The sequence below is a fragment of the Saimiri boliviensis genome, chromosome 13, assembly GCF_048565385.1.
Source record: "Saimiri boliviensis isolate mSaiBol1 chromosome 13, mSaiBol1.pri, whole genome shotgun sequence".
NCBI classification, from domain to species: domain Eukaryota; kingdom Metazoa; phylum Chordata; class Mammalia; order Primates; family Cebidae; genus Saimiri; species Saimiri boliviensis.
In genome coordinates this window covers 65,937,177-65,951,045 of record NC_133461.1, presented here as the reverse complement: position 1 = coordinate 65,951,045, position 13,869 = coordinate 65,937,177, and the positions used below count along the sequence as shown (strand labels likewise).

General features: G+C 38.6%; 1 protein-coding gene across 8 annotated transcripts in view; it reads right to left on the bottom strand.

The window, feature by feature from the left end:
• ANKRD12 (ankyrin repeat domain 12) overlaps nucleotides 1-13,869 on the bottom strand; it is a 146,451-nt gene that overhangs the window by 49,838 nt on the left and 82,744 nt on the right. The window lies entirely within an intron of this gene.

Genomic DNA, 13,869 nt, shown 5'->3' with positions numbered 1-13,869 from the left:
TTTTTGTATTTTCTGTAGAGATGGGGTGTCAGCATGTTGCCCAGGATAGACATGAACTCCTGGACTCAAGCAATTCATCCACCTTGGCCTCCGGAAGTGCTAGGATTACGGGCATGAGCCACTGCATCCAGCCTTAAAATGTTACTTTCTCACAGAAGTTAATGCAATTTCAGCTATTATATTCTTGATTCCAGTTTAGATTGAATGAAAACATTCAAAGACTCTCAACTTTTAACTGTTAGATGGACTTACAAATATTTTGAAAGCTGAAATTCACAGGGGTTACTGAATTACATTTTCTCCATCAGTTGTATCCTCAGTACCTAAGCAATGCCTAACCCATGAGTGCTCAAAAATAGCAGTTGCAAACTGAAAGGAAGGAAGGAAAGGATTTTAGGATGGCTCTCGCGTGTATGACTTATATGTGTAGATGAATGTTGCTACGTTAAGATAAATAAAACAAGAGGAGTGTAATGGTGGGGGTATGCCGATTTTTGAGATTTTGCTGAGGAAATCCAAGTGGAAATATTCAGAGGGCAGCCAAATATATAAGTTTAAAGCTTAAGAAAAATGTCTGAGATAGATGTATTTGAAAATCCTCATCGTATAAATGGTAGCAAAAACTCTTTAAGTGTGGGCAAAATTTATTTGAGACAGTATGCAGCATGAGAAGAGGGTTCAGAAAGTAAAAATCTTGGGAAAACCAACACAGGGGTGTTTATGGAAAGGAAATGGGGAAACTATGAAGACAAGAATCTAGGAGGAAACTGAGAAGGAATAGTCTGGGGAGCTGGATGGAAGCCAAGGAGAACTTTGTCCCAGACACCAAGGCAAGATGATTTTAGAAATTATGGTAAACAATGTCAAATTCTATGGAGAATTTCAAAGGATAAGGACTGAAATACAACTAAGGGATCTGGTAGTGACAGCATGTTCAATCTTAATAAAACTAGGTTCCATGGAGGAGAGTCAGTCTACAATGTACCTTTAGAAGCTTAGTTGTAAAAGGAAGAGCATAAATGATTAAATAAACAGGGATGCAGGGCAGGAGAAAATTTTAAGTGTTGTAAATTTATGTGTAAAAAAACTATCAATGATTGTGTCCAACTCTACTTCAACCTTTCCATCCACGCAAATCATCATTCCTCTGCCACAAGCTTCCTAAGACATGTCTCCTTAGTGGCCTGGTGTATATCCTTCCAGATTTTGCCCCATGCTAATAAAATTTTACACAAACATATGTACCTACAGATTTTTAAAACACTGTTCATTTTACAAAAATGAGATGTAAATATTCATCTTGATTTTTCTAACTCAACAATATCTTATAAAAATGTCTTCAAGTAACCCTCTAACTCCAAACAAGGCACTTGATTGACATGCTTTTTTCATGGCTGTCCAATAGTTTATGGTGTGGCTATACATTGATTTAATCAACCAATCCCCTAGTGACGGCTATATTTTTTTGCCCCTAAAAAGAATGCTTTAATAAACATAGGATATTCCCACAAGTTTGACTGCTAGATCATGAAGCACAAGTATTTTAAAGAACATTTTTGTGATAAATTTTGTACTTACACAAAAGTGAACAGAATGTTTGCCTCAGCTCTACTGACCATCAATCTTTAACCAATTCACACCTCCATTCACCCCATCCCTGTATCATTTTGAAGATCTTGTTCCTATTCTATCATTTCCTTGATAGATATTTCATGTATGTATCTCTAGGGCTTTTGAGTTTTGTTAGCTGTTGCTAGACTGTTTTCAGAAAGATGGTAAAATTTGCATAAACCCTCCCTTTTTACCCTTCTTTATTAGGTAACCACTTTGTAAGTTGTTGGTTTAATTCTCCCACTATTTTTTTTTTTAATGTAAAAAATACATGCATTTATATGCTTTTAAAATCTTTAAATGTTTGCAATTATTCTTTTACCCTGACAGGTGAGTAATATCTTGGCCGGGTACAGGTTTCTTACGTTGCACTTCTTTTCTCTCAGTAGTCTATCTTCCACTGCTGCATATCAGAAGTCCAATGCCAACCTGACAGTATTTCTTTGCCCATAACTTGTCATTTCAGAGCTAAAGAATTTGGCCAATGTATGTCAAGGGGTAGTATGTGTGATTTCTTCAATCAAACTGAAGCTCATTCAACTTCAAAACTGATAGGCTTTTTTTTCAACTCAGAAAAAACTTCTATTATTTGCATAAATATTGCCTATCTTACATTTGTTTCTTTTTCTCCTTTTTGAGTTCCTATATTATTCACATGTTATCTCTGTTTGGTCTCCTGGACCTATTCCCTAAGTCTTTTCCCTTTTCTTTCATGATTCTCTTTGTATTTTCACTCTATGTTGTGAAGATTATCTTACTTGATTTTTCCAGTCTAATAATTGAAGTCTCCAATTGAATAATTTAAGTCTCCACAGTGACCATCTCCCACTTCATCAACTGAATTTTTAGTTCAGAAAAGTATTTTTAGGCTGTACTTGAATTTCTTAAGGGCCCATTTTTGTTGCTGTTGAAGCTGTTTCCTCTAATACTTTTATTTAGGTAGATTAACATTCTGTTTGTTCAAATTGGTCATTCTCTTCCTTTTCTAGGCAATCTTGGAGGTTGTTAGTTCCCTTATTTTTTACTGGACACTAAAAAGTTGAAATTGAATACTAAAAACAAAGTTGCCACCTTCACAGTTTTTTCTATAGTTTTAGCTGCATTCATTATTTCCTTCAAAATCATTGTCAATCTTTCACCATTGTTATATTTTTATTCTTCATTCCCCACTTTCCCTGTCTCCTATTCCTATAGTTAGTTCTACTTTTGGATGGGTGATAGTTTAGTGGAAGCCCTGACTGTTCCCTAAGTTACACACAAGAACATCACTATTGCTGATCCCTTCCCCAAAGCATAGAAAACATATCAGGCTTTTCCCTTAATATATAATCTTAAGAATTTCTTAGTACTTAAAAAAAATTCCTCAATATCTGGATATTATGCCATTTATCTCACCTGAGTTTTCTATGAAATTTTCCCAGAGAAGAATAAATCACCTATTAAACACATATTTTTCAGTCTTGCCCATTAAAAGTCTGATGTGCCTTTTAAATCATTATTATTATTTTCTACATGGTCTTCTTGTTTCTTTTCCACAAAAAGTATTTGTTGAAGAAACAAAGCTGTTTAGCTTTCTCACAATCTGGAACTTGCTTACTGCATACTCCTGGTATAGTTCAACTTGCTCCACTGAACTTCACATTTCCTGTAAATTGGTAGCTGAATCTTGAGGATGAAAACACTAAGGTTTGATCCCTTTGACAACACCACAGTAGGAATACAGTATATTCTGTCATTAGGTGTGCAAGAATATTCTTTTCCTTTCTCTTTAGTGTTGGCAACTGTTGATATTCAATGCTTAGATATATTAACTGCTGCAAAATACTAATTTTTTTCTCTTTTTTGCTAGATTATTACAAAGATACTTCTCCTTACCTATTATGAAATTATCCAGTGACAGAGTTCATGTAACGAAGACAAGACAAATGATTTTGTCTTCGAATTCCATTTTTGTTTTTGTTAACAGGCATGATCTTTCTATGTTGCCCAGGCTGGCCTCAAGGGATCCTCCCACCTCTGCCTCTTAAGTAACTGAGACTTCAGATATGCATAATTATGCCTAGCTATTGGCCTATTTTTTAAGATGACAAACTGGTTCTCTGTCATCCTCTAACAACAATGAATTAATTTTTTAACTTATCATAAATAATTAAGTAAGATAGCAGACTAGAGACATCAGATGCCCACCCTCACCAGAGTGAGCCAAAATTACAAACAGGTAATCATATATTGAATAGGGTATCTAGGAAGAAAACATTGAAGTTAAACACAGAAGTCAAAGGAAACACCTGAGGCAGAGAAGGGGCAGAAACCAAGCAGCCTACTTGTCTGAGATCTGCAGCTGTGAGGGGTTCAATATTGGGGCAGGAGAAAGGGTAAGTGAGAACTGTAGTAGTCTATAACCTCATCACAAACTGCTACAATCTCAACCACAGTAGAGCTCCCCTACCCACACCAACCCTGAAACCAGTGTGGGCAGTGATTTGGAGACCCTGCAAAAGCATTGCACCAGACAGGAAACTTGCACTGGGTCACTACCCCCTCTCCCTGCCTCTGGTACCTAAGTGGCTACAGCTGGGCACCCCTGCAAGAGCCCAGTTGTCTTGGGACTTCATCCTGCCCTGGATCCATAGCCCCCATATCTCCACATCCTAAGAGCTTCCATTTACGTTCTCCCAGTCTCCACGCAGAAGGCTATAGTGGCACAGTGCTAGCTGCACCCAAAAGTGCTATGGGGTTTCCAGCACTCTAACTCAACAAAGTACTCTCCAGAGAAAGGATGGTGCAGCGTACCAAAAAGGCAGCCTGTGGGACAAAGGAAACTAAAGCACGGGCTTTCTAGAGATCAGAGCTTCCTGTACAGAGCTGTGAAAAGTGACCCCACCACCAGCAGTGGCACAAACTCTGTGCTCAGCCTTGTTGAGAGTGAAACCCCCCTCTCACTGCTGAAGCAGCTTCTGTGCCTGGGCTCACATGTAGAGCGGAATCCTTTCTCCCCCTCCAAAAACCACTGCAGACACATCTGCTGCTGCTACCACTGGAAGCTGGGGTGAGCGAAACAGAGGGCTACATGTCTAGGCCTGTGAGTGGTGACTGTGCCCCTACTGGGTGCATGGCCTTTGTGCTGGGTCTTGTGTACAAAGGGTGAACTCCTTCTCCACTCTGTGTGGCTCTGCTGCTGAAGAGAGTGAGAGAGCCTGAAAGATGTGTCTGGGGCTGTGTGGTGACCCTGCACCACAGCCACTGCCAACACCAGCATGCACTAGTTAGAATCCAGGGGATCATCCCACCACTGGCACTGCCCATACCACAATGGCTACCCAGGGACCTGAGAACCTGCTCACCTGCCCAGCCCACTGTGCCGCTACTGGCATCTAAGCAAGCTACCTGGAAGTCCAAGAATTGACCCACCTGGTCCTGCTAACATCAGTGCCAGAATATGCTGAGCTGAGACTCAGAATCAGGCATGCTCAGCCCACCACTGCCACCACTGGGGTCGAAGACTGGCCCACCTGGCATGTCTGTCCCTAGCAAAACTTCGCCATAAGCTCCACTGACAAGTGCACCCTAAACCACCAAGGAAATCAGTTACCAATAACATTGTTCATAGCCAAAGAAATCATAGAGATTACACTACACTACCACACACACCCAGAATCAAAGCCAAAGGGCCCTATCCAACTAACACTATTGATATATCTTCGGGAAGAAGCTCTCCCCTATGAAAGCAAATTTGAAAAACTGGAAGAAGTCACTATTACACCAGATGCACAGGTATCAATGTAAGAACACAAGAAACATGAAAAAGCAAGGAAATATGACACCCCCACAAAACACAGTAATTCCAAGCAACAGATCCCAACCAAAAAGAAATAAAAGAAATTCAAGAAAAATTCAAGGGGGAAAAAATTCAAAACTAAGATAATAAGGAATCTCAGTGAGATACAAGAGAATCCCAGAAACAAAACAAAGAAATTAGAAAAAACCATTCAAGATAAGAATGAGAAATTTATCAGAGAGACATCATAAAAAGGAACCAAACAAAAATTCCAGAATTGAAGAATTCCTTGAATTAAATACAAAATACACTAAAAAACTTGAACAACAGAGTAGGCCAAGCAGAAAAAAACCATCTCAGAACTTGAAAACAGGTCTTGGCCAAACACGGGGGCTCATGTCTGTAATCCCAGCACTTTGGGAGGCGGAGGTGGGTGGATCACTTGAGGTCAGAAGTTAGAGACCAGCCTGGCTAACATGGTAAAACCCGCCTCTACTAAAAATGCAAAAACAAAACAACAACAACAACAAAAATAAACACCCAGGTGTGGTGGTGCACACCAGTAATCCCAGCTACTTGGGAGGCTGAGGCACAAGAATTTCTTGGACCTGGGAGGTGGAGGTCGCAGTGAGCCAAGAGCACACCACTGCACCCCAACCTTGGCAACAGAGCCAGACACTGTCTCAAACAAACAAACAAACAAAAACTCAAAAAACAAAACAAAACAAAACAAAACAAAACAATCCACAACCAGGTCTTTTGAAACAACCCAGGTAAAATAAAAAAAGAAAGAACAAATTCTTTGTGATATATGGGATACTATAAGCAACCAAATATATGAATTACTGGTATCCCCAAAGGTGAGGAGAGAACAAAAGAGATTTAAAAAGCCCTATTTATCAAAATGGCAGATGAAAACTCTCCAAGCCTAGCAAGAGATTCAGACATCCAGATACAGGAGGCCCAGTGATCTCCAATGCAGAAAGGTCTCCACGGCATATTATAGTCCAACTGTCTAAAGTCAGTAACAAAGAAAAAATTCTAAAAACACTGAGGGAAAAGCTTCCAGTTACATATAGAGGGGCATCTCCACACTACCATCAGACTGCCAGTGGGCATCTCAGCAGAAACCTTATAGGCCAGGAGGTAACAGAAAATTATAATCAAAGTACTGAAAGAAAGAAAATGTCATCTAGCAAAACTATCCTTTATAAACAAAGGAGAAATAAAATCTTTCCCAGACAAGAATATACTGAAAATTCATCACCACTAGACCTGCCTTACAAGAAATGCTCAAGGGGGTCCTAAACCTGGCAGTGAAAGGACAACAGTTACTTCCATGAAAACACCTGAAAATATAAAACTCACTGTTAAAGCAAATATACATGAGGAAGAGAAAATAATCAAATGGTAGTACCACAGAAAATCAGCAAACAATGACATTAAAGAGAGAAAGGAACAAATTAATAATAATATACAAAATAACCTGAAAACAACAATACAACAGAAGCAACACTTTATATACCAGTAATACTGAATGTAAATCAGTTAAATTCTCCACTTAACAGATACAGACTGGCAGAATGGATTAAAAAAACATGATCTAACTATGTGTTGCTTATAAGAAATGTATTTTACCTGTGAGGACACATACAGACTGAAAATAAGGGGACAGAAAAAGATATTCCATGCAAATAGAAACCAAAAGCAAGCAAGACTAGCTACAATTATATCAAATAAAATATCTTTAAGTCAAAAAGTTTAAAAAAAGGCAAAGAAGGTAATCATATAAAGAGATCATTACAGCAAGAGAATATAACAATTCAAAACAATATATGCACCCAACACTGCAGTACCCTGATTTATAAAGCAAATACTTCTAGATACAAAGAAAGATTCCAACACAACAGTAGTGGGGGACTTTCACACACCGCTCTCAGCATTAGACAGATCATCTAGACAGAAAATAAAGAAACAGTGGACTTACACCAGACTTCAGACCAAAGGACCTAACAGACACTTTTGGAACATTTTCTCCAACAACTGCAGAATACACATTCTTCTTATCAGCACATGGAACATGTGACTAACCACATTAGACCACAAAACAAGTCTCAACAATTTTTTTTTTTTTTTGAGATGGAGTCTGGCTCTGTTGCCCAGGCTGGAGTGCAATGGTGAGATCTCGGCTCACTGCAACCTCCGCCTCCCGGGTTCAAACGATTCTCCTGCCTCAGTCTCCTGAGTAGCTGGGATTACAGGTGTGTGCCACCATGCCTGACTGATTTTTTGCATTTTTAGTAGAGACGGCGTTTCACTGTGCTAGCTATGATGGTCTCGATCTCCTGACCTCATGATCCACCAACCTTGGCCTCCCAAGGTGCTGGGATTATAGGCATGAGCCACCACACCTGGCCTCAACAAATTTTTAAAACTTGAAATCATGTTAAATACTTTCTCAGACCACAATGGAATAAAACTAGAAATCAATACCAAGAGGAACTCTGAACATTATACATATACACAAAAATTAAACAACATGCTCATGATTAACCACTAGGTCAATGAAGAAATTAAGATGGAAATTAAAAACATTCTTGAAACAAATGAAAGTGGAGGCCAGATGCAGTGGCTCATGCCTGTAATCCCAGCACTCTGGGAGGCCGAAGTGAGCAGATCACTTGAGGTCAGGAATTCAAGACCAGTCTGGCCAACATGGAGAAATCCCATATCTACTAAAAAAGTACAAAAAGTAGCCAGGCATGGTGGCATGCATCTGTAGTCCCAGCTACTTGGGAGGCTGAGGCAGGAGAAACTCTTGAGACTGGGAGGCAGAAGTTGCAGTAGCCGAGATCAGGCCAGTGCACTCCACCCTGGGTGACAGAGCTAGACTGTGGTGGGGTGGTGGTGATGGCGGGGTGGGGGGGGAAGTTAAAGAAGCAGAAACACAACATACCAAAAACCTGAGGACACAGCAAAAGCAATGCTAAAAAAGACGTTTACAGCAACAAATACATCTTAAACAAATATTTCAAATAAACACTAGTGATACACACACACCTCAAGGTATTAAAAAAGCAAAAACAAACTAAACGTCAAGTTAGTAGAAGAAATAAAGATCATAGTAGAACTAAATAAAATACACAGACTTAAAAAACAACAACAAAAAATGCAAAGGATCTATGGAATGAAAAGTGTTTTTGAAAAGAACAAAAACCATATGCTCAACTCAACAGAAGAAGAAAATACATTTGACTAAATTCAACACACTTTCATGATAAAAACTCTCAACAAACTGGACTGTATCTGAAAAAATAATAAAGGCATATATGAAAAAAAAGGGACTATACCTGAAAATAATAAAGGCATATATGACAAACTCACAGCTAACTTCATACTGAATGGGAAAAAGTTGAAAGCCTTTCCTCTAAGAACTAGAACAAGACAAGGATGACCACTTTCGCCACTCCTATTCATAGTATTTAATAAAGTACTGGAAGTCCTAGCCAGAGCAATTAGGCAAGTAAAAGAAATAAAAGGTATCCAAGTTGGAAAAGAGGAAGTCAAACATCCCCCATTGTACATGACATCATCTTATACCTAGAAAAACCAAAAGACTCCAACAGAACACTCTCAGAACTGTTAAATTCAGTAACATTGCAGGATACAAAGTCAAAATTCAAAAATCAGTAGCATTTTTATATACCAATAATGAAACAGCCGAAAAAAAAATCAAGAAGGCAGTCTTGGCCGGCACAGCGGCTCATGCCTGTAATCCTAGCACTTTGGGAGGCCAAGGCGGGTGGATCACAAGGTCAGGAGTTTGACACCAGCCTGGCCAACATGGTGAAACCCTCTATCTACTAAAAATACAAAAATTAGCCTAGTATGGTGGTGGGTGCCTGTAATCCCAGCTACGTGGGAGGCTGAGGCAGGAGAATCGCTTGAACCTGGGAGGTGGAGGTTGCAGTGAGCCAAGATCATGCAATTGCACTTTAGCCTGGGCAACAGAGCAAGACTCCATCTCAAAAAAGAAAAGAACAGAAGGCAGTGACAATCTCACTTACAATAGCTATAAAAACAACAAACACCTAGGAATAACTTTAACCAAGGAGGTAAAAGATCTCCACAAAGAAAACTACAAAATGCTAATGAAAGAAACTGAAGCAGGCACAAACAAATGTAAAAACCTCCCAGGCTAATGGATCAGACAAATACATTTCACTGCAGTGGCCAAGCTGCCCAAGGCAGTCTACAGACTCAATGTAATCCCTATCAAAATATCAATGTCATTTTTCACAGAAAATAGAACAATCCAAAATCATGCAGGCAACAACAACAAAAAGCCTGAATAGCCAAAGCAATCTTGAGCAAATAGAACAAAGCTGGAGGCATCACTTCAAAATATATTACAGACTGAGAGAGCATGGTATTGGTATAAAAACAGACACAGACCAATAAAACAGAGAACTCACAAATAAATCTGCACATTTACAGCCAAATGATCTTTGACAAAGCCACCAAGAACACATATTGAGGAAAGCATACCCTCTTCAATAAATGGTGCTGGGCAATCTGAATAACAATATGCAGAAGAATGAAACTGGATCCCTATTTCTCACCATATACAAGACAACCCAAGATAAATTAAAGACTTAAATGTGGAACTTGAAACTATAAAGCTATTAGAAGAAAGTACATGGAAAACTCTTCAGGACACTGATCTAGGCAAAAATTTTAGAGCGAAGACCTCAAATGCACAGGAAACAAAAACAAAAGTAGACAAATGGGGCTATCAAACTAAAAAGCTTCTCCACAGCAAAAAGAATCAAGAGAGTGAAGAGACCCTCTTGAATGGGAGAAAATATTTGCAAATTATTCATCTGACAGGGAACTAATATCCAGAATACAAAAGAAATTCAATATCTCAACAATAAAGAAAACCCCAAATAATCCATTAAAATGGGCAAAGGACTTGAAGACATTTCTCAAAAAAGATACACAAATAGCCAACATATGAAAAAAAATTCTTGACATCACTAATCATCAGGGAAACACAGATCAAAATCACAATGGGATTCATCTCACCCCAGTTAGAATGGTCATTATCACAAAGACAAAGTTACTTGTGGGTATGTGGTGAAAAGGAAACCTCTTTTACACTGTTAGTGGGAATGTAAATTAGTACAACTGCTATGGAAAACAGTTTGGAGATTTCTCAGAAAACTAAAAATAGAATACAATCCAGCAATCTCACTACTACCTATTCAAAAGAAAGGAAATCAGTACATCAAAGGGATACCTGCACTTAACATGTTTATCACAGCACTGTTCCCAAGAGCAAAAATATGGAATTAACCTAAATATCCATCAATCGATGAATGGATAAAGAAAATGTGGTGCATACATATGCTAGAGTACTATTCCGCCATACAAAGGAATAAAATGTCATTTTGGGCAACATGGATGGAATTAGATTATGTTAAGTGAAATAAATCAGGCACAGAAAGACAAACACAGCATGTTCACATTCATATATGGAAGCTAAGAAATTTGATCTCATGAACATAGGGACTAGAACGGCAGGTACCAGAGAGTGGGAGGCAGGTTGTTGGGGGTGGGGGGAGGAAAAGAGGTAGATGTGGATACAAACATAAGGTTAGATGAAATAAGTTCTAATGTTTGATAGCAGACTAAGGTGACTATACTTAGCAATAATATTATGTATATTTGAAAGTAACTAGAAGAGATGACTTGAAATGATACCAACACCTAAAAATGGTAGCACTTAAGGTGATGGATACTCCAATTACCCTCACCTGATCATTATACATTCTTTGCATGTAACAAACTCACATGTACCCCATAAATACGCAAATTATTACATAGCAATAAAAGGGGAAAATCATCATTATAAATTCATGGATTTCAACATATTTGATGGGTTTCAAACCATGGCAATTTATACTGTTCTTGAAGCTCACATTGTCCCATCTTTGGCCAATACAAAACTGCTCCAAATAGTCTCCTAATACCTTTCAATAAGACCTTGTATTAGTCTTTGATAGCTTCCTTGAAATCTGGAATTTTAAGATATTCCAAACTCAGATATTTCCTGCCCCAGACCTGGAATCATCTTCTAAGAAATCCTGGTTTTCTTTTTGTAGAAAACATTTTAAGATCATAACCTGGGAAGTAGGAACGATTACTGCTATTTTAGTCACTCCTTTTAGGCATTTGTATATATATTTAATTTTATTCACTATTTCAAGCTCACAAAAAGTTAGGAAAAAAATACTAAACACTATGTATCTGTAACCCAGATTTATCCAGTTAATGTTTTACCTCCTCGCTTTATAACTTTTCTTTCTCTCTATATATGTGTATATATATTACATATATTTTTCTGAAGTATGAGTGTAAATTAAATGCATCATGGTCCTATAACCATATATACTTTAGTTACCTCCTAAGACACAGGAATATTCTCTTCTGTCATCACAGTAGTTGTCAACTTCATATATTTACACTGGTATGATACCAGCCTACTATCCATATTCCTTGTTAAATGATCTAATAATGTCCTTTATAATCATTTTTCCCCTCCAGTATAGGATCCAGTCTAGGAGCAGGTGAGAGAGGAGGCCCCTAATTCTCAGCCTTGCACCCTCCTGATGTAAGGGAAGGAAAGAGACATAAAATACCAAGAAGTTGAAATCATTGGTCAGGCAACTTGCTGACTCCACTGACCAGGCCATAATGAGGCCCAGAGGCTAGGAAGATAACTTCCTTTTCAGTTCCCAGTGCCTATGCTATCTATAAACCTTGAAAATGTTGCAAACGATGTTAATCCCTACTGGCCAGAGCCTGGCACTGAGTAACATACTCCACATTTACATGAACCAGACCCCTTCCTGGAAATACCTCTGTCAACCAGAGATTTACTGCCTTTGTCCAGCTCCTGCAAGCCTTCCCCACCTTGGTCCCTCCTGCACACATGGAATATGAATAAGCAAATCAGTGAAGCCAAAGACTGTGAGCTCAGAGCCCTAACCAATGGCCAATGACACAGATTCACCTCAGTTTCCCTAGTAGAGTTGTTAGCCCATAAAAAGGGAAAGGAACTGCTCAGGGAGCTTGGTTCTTGGAATGTAAGTCTGCCGAGTCTCCACAGCCGATTAAAGGTCACTTCCTTCCTCACTCCAGTGTCTGAGTGGCTTTGTTGTTTGTCCTGCTACACAGGGATTGCCTTTAATTACCATCTCTACAGATAATCTGGCGTATTTCTGCCTTTATTGTTCTCTTATGATATTGCCATTTCTTAATCTTTCATGACATAAAACTGACTTTTTATAAAAAAGGAGCATTTCTCATGATGATACATTCTCAGCTGTAATACTACAAAAGTGATGTTATATCCCTCTAAGGTAGCACATCTGGAGGCAGATACGGGCGTATCTCCTTCCTTTAATGATACAAATACAGATCACAGAGTCTAGGTGCTGCTAGATTTCTCTACTATATAGTCAGATTTTTCCTCCACCCATTCTTTCTGATGTGAAAAGACTATGTAAAAATCCTGCTTCTCAGTAAACACCCCCACCCCAAGTTTATCAGTCATTAGTTATAATGTCTAATCATGTTTACCATAATGGGTGTAAAATGATCAGTGAAAGGGGCAGGAATTGTCCAGGAAGGGGCATCAAGGAACTTTTCAGGAGTGATGTATGTTTTTGTTTTGAGATGGAGCTTTGCTCTTGTTGCCCAGGCTGGAGTTTAATAGTGTGGTCTCAGCTTACTGCAACTTCCTAGGTTCAAATGATTCTCCTGCCTCAGCCTCCCGAGTAGCTGGGACTACAGGCACGTGCCACACGCCTGGCTAATTTTTTGTATTTTTAGTAGAGATGGGGTTTCACCATGTTGGCCAGGCTGGTCTCCAGACCTCAGGTGATCCACCTACCTCAGCCTCCCAAAGTGCTGGGATTACAGGCATGAGCCACCGTGCCCAGCCTTGGAAATAGTCTGTATTTTGATGGTGTTGGATTACACAGGTGGAGGAAGTTCAAACACTCATATATATGTATAATATTTAAGAATTGTATCACAATCATAAGTATTGAAAAAATACTTAAACTCTAGTTAATGAAATGCATGCTAAAGTACTTAGGAATGTCAACTTACTATACAATGAGTAAAAAAATAAGATGGACTGATGGAGATATGTGATAGTGTAATAAAGGAATAGAGCAAAAGGTTAACAATTGTTAAATGTAGTTAGTGAGTACAGGATGTTGACTATACAGTTCTTTGAGCTTTGTTACACGTTTGAATATTTTCGTAATAAAGTATGAGGATTTTAAAAAAGTACTGTAAGTGGTTATGTTATAAAAAGCACAAATTGCAAATGGGTAATTATAATGTGAGACAAATTTTCCTAAGGTAGCATCATATTTGGATTTCTAAAGTATTGTATGTCTAAG